Here is a 9873-nt window from a genome sequence, read left to right on the forward strand (position 1 = left end):
GAGTCTCATGGACTTTGCTGCACAGGCTGGCTTTAAACTGTGATCCTTAGATCTCAGGCTACTGACTAGCCAGGATTACAAGCAGGAGCCACTAGTGCCAGTCTTTCTTTTTCAGGTTTTTAAAGTTTTCATTGCAGAGGTCCTTCACTTCTTTAGTTAACTCTTGTGTATTTCATTTTTTGTGGGGCTATTACAAAAGGAGTTGCTTTCCTGATTTCTGCTGCACTCTACTCATTGTTGGCATACAAAAAGCCATTGATTTTTGAGGGTTAATTTTATACCCTGCTACTTTGCCAAAGTTTCGAATCAGCTCAAAAACTTGGGAGTGGAGTCCATGGGCTGCTTTAAATACAAGATTTTGTCATCTGTACAGAGAGAGAGTTTTATTTCTTCTTTCCCTATTTGGATCCCCTTTATGTTTGCATCTTGTCTTGTTGCTCAACTAGGCATTCTAATCCTAATTTGAAAAGGAGTGGAGAGTGGACATACTTGTCTTGTTCCTGAGTTTAGAGGAAATGGCTTTAGCTTTTCACCATTTAGTATAATGCTCGCTGTAGGTTTATCAGACACAGCCTTTATTATATTGAGGAATGTTTCATGGATTCCTAGTTTTTCCAGTGCATTCATCATAAAAGGGTGTTGGATCTTGTCAAATGCTTTTTCTGAATCTATTGAGATAATCATGTGGTTCTTATCCTTGCTCTTGTTGATGTGATGAATTATATTAACTGATTTGCATATATTGAACCAGCTTTGCATCCCTGAAATGAAACCTGTTTGATTGTGGTGTATGATTTTTTTGATGAGTTGTTGAAGTTGATTGGCCAAAATTAGGTTGAGAAGTTTTGCATCAATGCTCATCAAAGAAATGGGTCTATAGTTCTCATTCTTTGATGAGTTCCTGCCTGCCTGGTTTTGGGATGAGGGTTATGATGACTTCATAGAAAGAGTTTGGTACTGAACTTTCTCGTTCAATTTCATTGAAGAGCTGGAGTTCTGCTTTGAAGGCCTGGTCAAATTCAGCTGTAAAACCATCTGGTCCTGGGCTTTTCTAGGGTGGGAGGGCTTTTATTGCTGTTTCTGTTTTGATGCTTGATATGGGTCTGTTTAGTTGATTTAGATCATCTTGGTATAGTTTTGGCATGTTGATATTTGCCAGAAATTCATCCATTTCTTCCAGATTCTCAAACTTATTAGCATAAAGGTTTAAGAGGTATTCTTTTATAATACTCTGAATCTTGGTTGTTTCCGTGGTGATGTTTCCATTCTCATCTCTGAGTTTATTTATTTGAATGTGTACTCTTGTTCTTCTAATAAAATTTGTTAAGGGTCTGTCAATTTGTTAATTTTTCCAAAGAATAAACTCTTTGTTTTGTTGATTCTTTCTATTTTTTGGACTCTAATTCACTTAATTCTGATTTAATTTTAATTATTTGTTTCTCTCTACTGGAGTGGGGTTTAGCTTGTTGCTCTTTATCAAGGAGCTTCAGGTGCCTCGTTAAGTTGTTGGTTTCAGATCTCTCCAGTTTGTTGCTGTAGGAACTCAGAGCTATAAACTTGCCTCTGAGTACTGCCTTTGCTGTGTCCCAGAGGAGTTGGTAGTTTGCATGCTCATTTTTGTTAACTATTATGAACATTTGAATTTCCTTTCTAATCTCTTTCATGACGCTCTGTTGGTTCAAGAGGGTATTGTTCAGTCTCCATGTGTTACAGGACTTTCTTTGGTGGCTTTTGGTGTTGAGTTCTAATTTTATTCCCTTGTTATCTGAGAGAATGCAGGGCATAATTTCAATATTTCTGAATTTGGTCAAATTTGTTTTGTGATCTAAAATGTGGTCTATTTTGCAGAATGTTCTGTGTGCTGCTGAGAATGTGTATTCTGATGCTGCTGAGTGAAATATTCAGTAGATGTCTGTTACGTCTAGTTGATCTATGCAGTTGTTTAGATCCAAGGCTTCTCTGTTGAGTTTTTCCGGATTAATCTATCTAGTGGGGATAGTGGTGTGTTAAAGTCCCCAACAGTTAATGTCTTTGGATCTATGTGTGATTTTAGGGAAAGTAGTGTTACTTGGGTAAATTTGGGTGATCTGTTTTTTTGGTGAATAGATATTTAGAATTGTAATATCCTCCTGAAGGAGAGATCCACTTTCTTGGGGGTTGTGCCAACTGGGTACTTCTTATGATTCTTAGATTCTCTGTTTAGGAGCTGTTTCTTTGCCTTTATCGTGCTCTTGTTGGTTTTCTGTGTGTAGGGCATCTTTAAGTGTCTTGTATGGCTGGTTTAGTGGAGATACATTATTTTAATTTTTCTTTGCTGTGGAAAGTTTTTATTTGTCCTTCTTGCTATGAAGGAGAGTTTAGCTAGGTACAGTATTCTTGGTTAACAGTTGTTTGTCTTTAGGACATGGCATACATCATTCCAGGCTTTTCTTGCTTTAATTATCTCTGCTGAGAAATGTGAAGTTATTCTGATTGATTTCCCTTTATAGGTGATTGATCTTTTCTCTCTGACAACTTTAAGAATCCTTTCCTTTGTCTCATTTGATCCTGTGCAAATTATAATGTGATGGTGGGATGGCCTGTTCTGGTCTGGTCTATTTGGGGTTCTAAAAGCTTCTTGTATCTGAATAGGCCTAACTTTGTGCATGTTTGGGAAATTCTCTGCTAGGATCCTGTTAAATAAATTTCCTACACCTTTAACTTCTGTCTCTAGGCCCTCCTCTATACCCATTAGCCTTAAATTAGACCTTCTGATGGTGTCTTCTAAATATTTAATAGATCTATCATATTTCTTGGATTTGTCTTAAATACTTGTCTGTTCTTTCTCTATAATGTCTAGACTATCTTCAATCCCAGAGATTCGATCTTCTGCATGGTTTAACCTACTATCAAGACTTTCTAGTTTGTTTTTTATTTCCTTTCCTTCTAATTGGTCAGATTTGATGGCTTCAAATTCTTTGTTGAACCTTTTTTTTTAGATCTTGTATGGACTTCTTTACCCACTTAATTTGTTTTTCAGTGTTCATTCTCCAATCCCTTTGTTGATTTGTTATAGTTCCATTGGACTCCCTATCCTTCTGTTGGGCTTCATTCAGCATTCCCTTTGTGGCCTCCATGGTTAGATTCCTCCAGCTTTCTGTTTGTGGATTCCATGAATGTCTCGATCTTTGTTTTTATCCTGCTCATACAATTCCTGTATTAATTTTTTATTCACTTCCTCATGCCGCCAAAATTTCTGTATTAATCTTTTGTATTAATCTTTGGTTAGCCTCATCATTCTCATGCATTTCCCTATCATGCTCACACAGAGACCTTTGCAGGCTTTCAGTCTTTTCATTCAGCATGTTTACCAGTAGTGTTTGTAGAGGATTTTGTGAACTCTCCTCTGGATTATTCATTAACTGCTCTGTTGCCTGATTATCATGAGTGGGAGTTGAGATATCTGAACTTGACATTTTTCTTGTGTTTCTCCAGCTTGTTTTGCCCATTTGGGTATGAAAGCAAAACCAATTCCATGCTAGAACAGTATTTTAAGGCAAGCATCAACCAGAGCCCTGAAGTTGCACAGATTTTTTTTAATGCAGTCAAAATGAGTACAGATACAATCTAGTTCAACATATACAATCTAGTTCAACAACAAGTTACCACGGATCAATGGTCTAAGAAAGTCAAGGAAGGAGTCAGCAGACCAGAAATTAATAGGTTTGGGGAGAATTGTGGGGAGAAAATAAGATTAGAGGAAGGTGGGGAGGAGAAAGGAGAGAGTGAATTTAACCAAGACCTAAATTTCAGAGAGGAAAAAGATAGAAGGAAAGGAGGAGAGATAAAGAAAAAAAGGAAAATTAAAAAATAAATAAAACATTTTAAAATGAAACACTTAAAATTATATAAGTATAAAGAAATAATACTACAATTAAAGGAGTTAAGGTTGAGAGTTTGTGAATTAAGTATGCATACAAATGAAGGATAAGGTCTAATAATTGAGGATGGGTATATATCTGGGGTTGAACAGAACAGCAATTAAGTCATGCAAAAAAAAAAAGACCAAAATGGCAAAGAGTAAAAAGAATTAACACACACACACACACACACACACACACACACACACACACACCTAAAATTAAAATGATGAAAAAAAGAAGCAATTTTTAAAATTTAATTAGGTAAAAAAGAGTTCTTTGATTTTGGGAGGGAAGGGGATGGGGGCAGAATCTTGTGTCTCCCCTGTGTCCATAACCAGTCTCTTGGTGGAGTCTCTGGTTTGCTTATGGTGTTTTGTTTTCCTGTGGCTTTATTGGTTTCTTAAATCAGTTTGTTAGAGCAGGCAGAAAGAAGCTCTGCTTTACCGGGATTTTATGACCCTCCTCCCAGGCTAGTTCACTGGGAGGGAGATCTGCTTTGGTATCACGAAAGAGGGAGATGGCTGTTTCTTCTAGCTTGGAGTTGCTGTGATGGGGTTAGGTTGTGGGTAGGGTTGGGGCCTGTCAGCAATAGCTTTTCTCTGAGGGGTTAGCTCCTGAGACATTCACATAGCCCAGTCTGGAGCCATTCCCAGGATTTATGTTTACTGAGTCAATTGTTTTTCTTTTACCCTTCCTGCTGCTGGGTCTGTTGCCTAGGCCTCAGTGGGGAGGGACAGCCTCTGGCTCTGTTTACCCACTGAAGAAAGTCACTTCTCTGTGGGCAGAGATACCTCTGGGTGTAGCTGAGCCCAGCAGGTTAGGTTCCCTTGTCCTGCTGAATAGCTCCTATTGTCTTCTTCCAAGGCCTGAGTTATGTGCTAGCTACTCTGACCCAGTCTTTGTCAGTATCAAAGATGGAGTTCTTCTCCAGTGGTGGGAGAGAGGCTACCTTTCCACCACTGCTCCATAAGAAGGAGTGAAGATGTCTGTGGGGTACTAACAACTTTCCCTTGGTTTCTGGGCCATCCACAATCTGCAACTGTCTGTGGTGGGCCTAATGAAGATTTCTGTTTCTTGTCAGTTCTTGCTGACAGTGAGTAGAAGCTGCTCACACACTGTGTCTGGCATCTTTGTCCTGGCTCTTTCTGTTGATATAGCAGCCACAGTAGCAGCCACTGCTGACACCAGCAAATGTAAGGAGACAAATCTGTCTCCTTATCAAGCTTTCTGGATATTTCCTCCCTGGCCAAACTCTCTGTACTATGATGGCACACTTGTTGTGACTCTCTAGCCTTGGACTTTTCATTGGAACACTAAAACTGCTTTCTATGCAAGAACATCTTTAGCTCCCAGCTTCTCCTCTGCCATCTTCCTCTGGACTCCTTCTTCACACCAATTCTTAAAAGTCAGGATTTATAAATCAAGTTAAGATGAGGGGAGCTCCAGTTTCCATCTATACACTTCAGTGGCTTAGAAATGGGTATATTTCACCCTGCTACCAGCAGTTTCTTTTCAGAAACAAGGGCATTCCCTTTCCAGAAAGCTTGTTTCCAGAAAACAAGCTCCTTGGGAGCAGAAACTTGTCATTTCTACAACTGCATCAATCTGTACTAGTGCTAGCACACAATGGAGTCCTTGTGCTCTCCTATGGCCACTTATTTTACAAGTGTTTAACACATCTGCTATATGTCTGGCTTTATTCTAGGCACTGTGGACCAAAGAGTGGGAGATGTCTGCCCTCCTGTATACTCATTAGGAGCATGGGCCAGAGTGTGCTTCCTGCTTTCCTTTATCCTTAACAAAAAACCATCTGGGTTTAAAGGCATAATTACAATATCTTTTTAATGGATCAAAGAAACCTTCACCACTGCACATTCACAATAATAGCTATAATATTTTTAAAGACCAATAATAAGTGTTGGAGATGTGGGGAAATTGGATCCTTTATTTATGGATGGGAAGTACGATGATAGAACCACTTTAGAAAATTGTCTACAGGTTTTTCAAAAGGGTAAATACAGAGTTATGCTATGAACCAGCAATTCCACTCATAGTTACATACATACTCAAGAATATAGAAATTACATCCACCCAAAAACTTGTACATGTCATAAAAGCCCAAAATGAAGACAATGAAAATGTCCATCAGTAGGTATTAGCTAAGCAATCTGTAATCTATATTGTAATCTGGTGAGATGTAGAGTGGGGTGGTATACCGCAATGAAAACAAGCAAAGTACTGATGTAAATGACACATGAGGGAAACTTGAAAATATTTATGCTCAGTGAAAGGATATAGTCACAGAGGTACATATGTTGCAGGATTCCATTTATATGAAATACTCAGAATATGCAAATCCATAGAAATAAAAAGCAAATTGGTGTTTACCTAAGGTGGGGATGAATGGGAGAATAGCATGGGTTATTTTACCAAGGGGCCAATAAAGCTTCTTTTCAGATTATTAAAAATGTTCTGAAGTTAGGATGGTTTATACATGACTCTGTGACCATACTGACACCCAATTAATTGTACACTTTACATGAGTGGATGTTGCCTCAATTACTCTGTTTTAATAGATGTTTTTAAAAAAAAGTCAATGTAAAGAATCATTCAATGCATGAAGTATTAGTTTCCCAGTTGGAGGAAAGTTATTTGGAGCCTTTGTGAAGGGGTTTGCATGAATCCTAGCAATTATCTTGAGGATTCAGAACTCCATGCAATGCAACCCAATTGTGTTAGCAAGAGAGAGTGATTCACCAATTCTTAACCTTTTCAAAAAAACTGAAAATTGGCATCACATAGCAACAAACTGTCTTCTTTTGTAAATGGCAGGGACATTAAAAAAGTTACCAACTCTTTCTCTTTTTTTCCCCCTAAGCAGAAATAGGATAGCTGAAGTTGCACAGCTGGAACACATCAATAGAGTGAAAAAAATGTTTCCGCCTCCTTGACAACACTTAGCAACAATGAGTCAGACAGAAAGACAGCTAGATCTGTCTTTCTGTCCAGCTGGAATATACTTTCCTGAATAATGGATGAGAAGAGCAATACAATACTATTAGACTTCCCTCATTAGAAGTTTGAAAGTCAAATAATTTAAAAAAAAACTTACTGGGTAATGCAACATGCAGATGATAAAAAGGGTTTTGGGGGCCAATCTGACTCTTTTTTTAAAATGTAGATGAAAATATGGGCTTTGTCATTTGCAGCATTTAAAACCTCATCTGTTAGCTGAGCTATTCTGCTGAAGCACAGACCATCTGGGAGGGAGATGGCTATGTGGTATGCTGACCGCATGCAGTCTGCCTTTCATAGGTGAGGTAGAGATTCATGTCCCGGGATTTGCCAGGCTGAGGGCCACTGTGAACACCCTCCTATTCCAGCAAGTCTTTGTACGGTTGACTTTTCATTTCATGAGTATGATGTCGAAATCATAACCATGGTTTATCTTGAGAGGGCTTTCCTCTGGGCTCACTCTCGGTGTCTGTGAATTTAGAATTTTAACAATGTAAAGATTCATGTGGATACCATAAAAATCAAGGCCACCTAGGGCATCAAGTAGACTGGTTTATCTGCATTCTGGCCTTTCAATGTAAACAAACTAAAAAAAACAGTCTGCTGAGTTGGCAATGCTGCATAAAGGACTTTATTTCTTTGTTTTCCAATCTTCAGTTCCGGGGTATTAAATCTCCTTGCCATGTTTCTGTGTGAATAAAAATGCAGTGCCTTAGCCAGGCTCTGGTGGCTCACACCTGTATTCCTAGCTATTCAGGAGATTGAGATCTGAGGATCACAGTTCAAAGCCAGCCTGGGCAGGAAAGTCTGTGAGACTCTTATCTCCAATAAACCACTAGAAAACTGGATGTGGTACTGTGGCTCAAGTGGTAGAGTGCTAGCCTTGAGCTGAAGAGCTGAGGGACAGCACCCAGGCCCAGAGTTCAAGCCCTGAAACAACAACAACAACAACAACAACAACACACACACACACACACACACACACACACACACACACACACACACACACAGAAAGCCTTATTGGCAGTTGAAAGATCTAGGAATCGACATGTAGCTGAGAAAAGTGGGATGCAGCTCACTATCCCCTCAGAGCAGCCTCTCTACTGTGTGTTCTCAGAAAAAGCTCCTACCTTCTCTGAGCCTATAAAATAAGAATCTTTTTCAGGATCCTCTGTAAAGATTTTTAAAAAGTAATTTCAGCAATTCTTTGGCTTGAATTCAGAGCCTCTCACTTGCTAGGCAAGCACACTCTGCTATGTTGCTCCATACCCCCAACCCTTTTGTGTTAGTTATTTTTCAGATAAGATCTTATTTGACCAGCCCAGCCCTGGATAGCCCTCCTCCTATCTTTGCCTCCTGCATAGATGTGATTATAGGCATCAGACCCTAGCCTGGCTCAGTATTTTTTTTTTTATCTCATCTAGAACTGGCCCCTGTAGAACCCCATCAAATCCACTCCTTAGTATACAAAATTACCATTAAATGAGAAATTGTCTCTACTCATTGAAAAAAAGTAATCAGAATTCATAGTAAACAGCATTTATTATGTTGCATTTAGGATTCTGGCTTTGAGAATCACTTCCTGAAATGCAAAAATGAAAGAATTTAAGACAAGAACTGGCCAAAAGATTCCTGGCCAAGAAATTGCTTTGACTGAATCTTGATTTCTTTAGTCACTTTTAAAATATCTCTTTTCCCTGCAGCTGTGTGCTGGCAGATCTGATCAAATCAATATGTCTTTTATAGCTAGATGATCCTCCAGCTTCATTTATTATAGGTTCTAGAAAAAGCTATTAAATTGATTTTTTTTAAGTTGTGAGAGGATTTACTGCAGAGGATGAAGCATTTTTTTCTCTTTCCTTTTTTTTTTTGTCTATTCCAATACAAAAACACTCATCTCACTGGAAAAGTGTGAATGTAGCAGTTTCAGAAGTCAAAGTCAAGATGAGTCTTAGCCATTGGCAGAATAAGTTGCGGCTTGGTGATGGGAGTATTGATCCAGTGAAGACTTTGTCTCCATGTAATTTTTCTTCCCCTGACTCTCACCCAACCTCTGATTTATAATAGAAACAAGCGGCCCTGGACAGCAAGTATTTTCAAATGCCAATTTCCTAGTAAAGGTATTATTACCTGTAGGTTGTCAGCAAGGCAAACATCCTAGATTCTTGGCATCTCCAACAAAGGATTCAATGAAGACACAGAGATATAACACAAAGTGGTAAAGCAACTCCAACATACATACAATAGCAAAGTGGCAAAGCAAGAAGTTTAGAAAAGAGAGAAAAAGAGAGGGAGAGAAAGTATGGCATTAGGGGAAGAAACAGTAGGGTTTTACTAAGGTAGCTTCAGACCAAATATGTGGTTAAGAAAAATTCAGCTTCTTGGGAAGTAAGGCAGTAGTTTATGGTAATAATAATGGTCTGAGCTTAGGGAAAAGAGGGCTCATGGCTTAGCAGATTTTTGGAAGAAATCTGCTTATGGACAAGGTTGCCTCACCCGGTAGTTTTCCATAGTTTATGAGCTGCAGCCCATGGGCATGAAGCCTTAAAGCATGCACCCTGGCGGAGCATGCATGCCTTTCCACTGTACAAGTACATGTTTGGTTAGAACCAGCCAGGGTTTTTTCTACTCCTAGAATGAAGTCCTCACTAAAAACTGACCACTAATCACCCACAGGAAGGAGTGGCTATTGGAGGTACTGGAGAGGACTCCTGGGGTCTTTCCCAGGGTGTGACTGGAGAAATTTGATTTCCGGATTCTTTCCCCGTAGCTCACCTGTCTCTTTGTCAGAGGGGAAGATGAGGACAGGTGGGGAGGTTAATTCATTGCTAGGATCTGTGGTGCTAAACCCCTGGAAAAATCCCCAAGCGGGGCGGTCAAAGGAAAGAAAATAATTCCTGAGACAAACTTTTGCACTTTTGGGGTTTCATTTCTTCCTAATCTCTCTCTCTCTCTC

Source organism: Dipodomys ordii, unplaced genomic scaffold, assembly GCF_000151885.1.
Source record: "Dipodomys ordii isolate 6190 unplaced genomic scaffold, Dord_2.0 Scaffold34, whole genome shotgun sequence".
Taxonomy (NCBI): Eukaryota; Metazoa; Chordata; class Mammalia; order Rodentia; family Heteromyidae; genus Dipodomys; species Dipodomys ordii.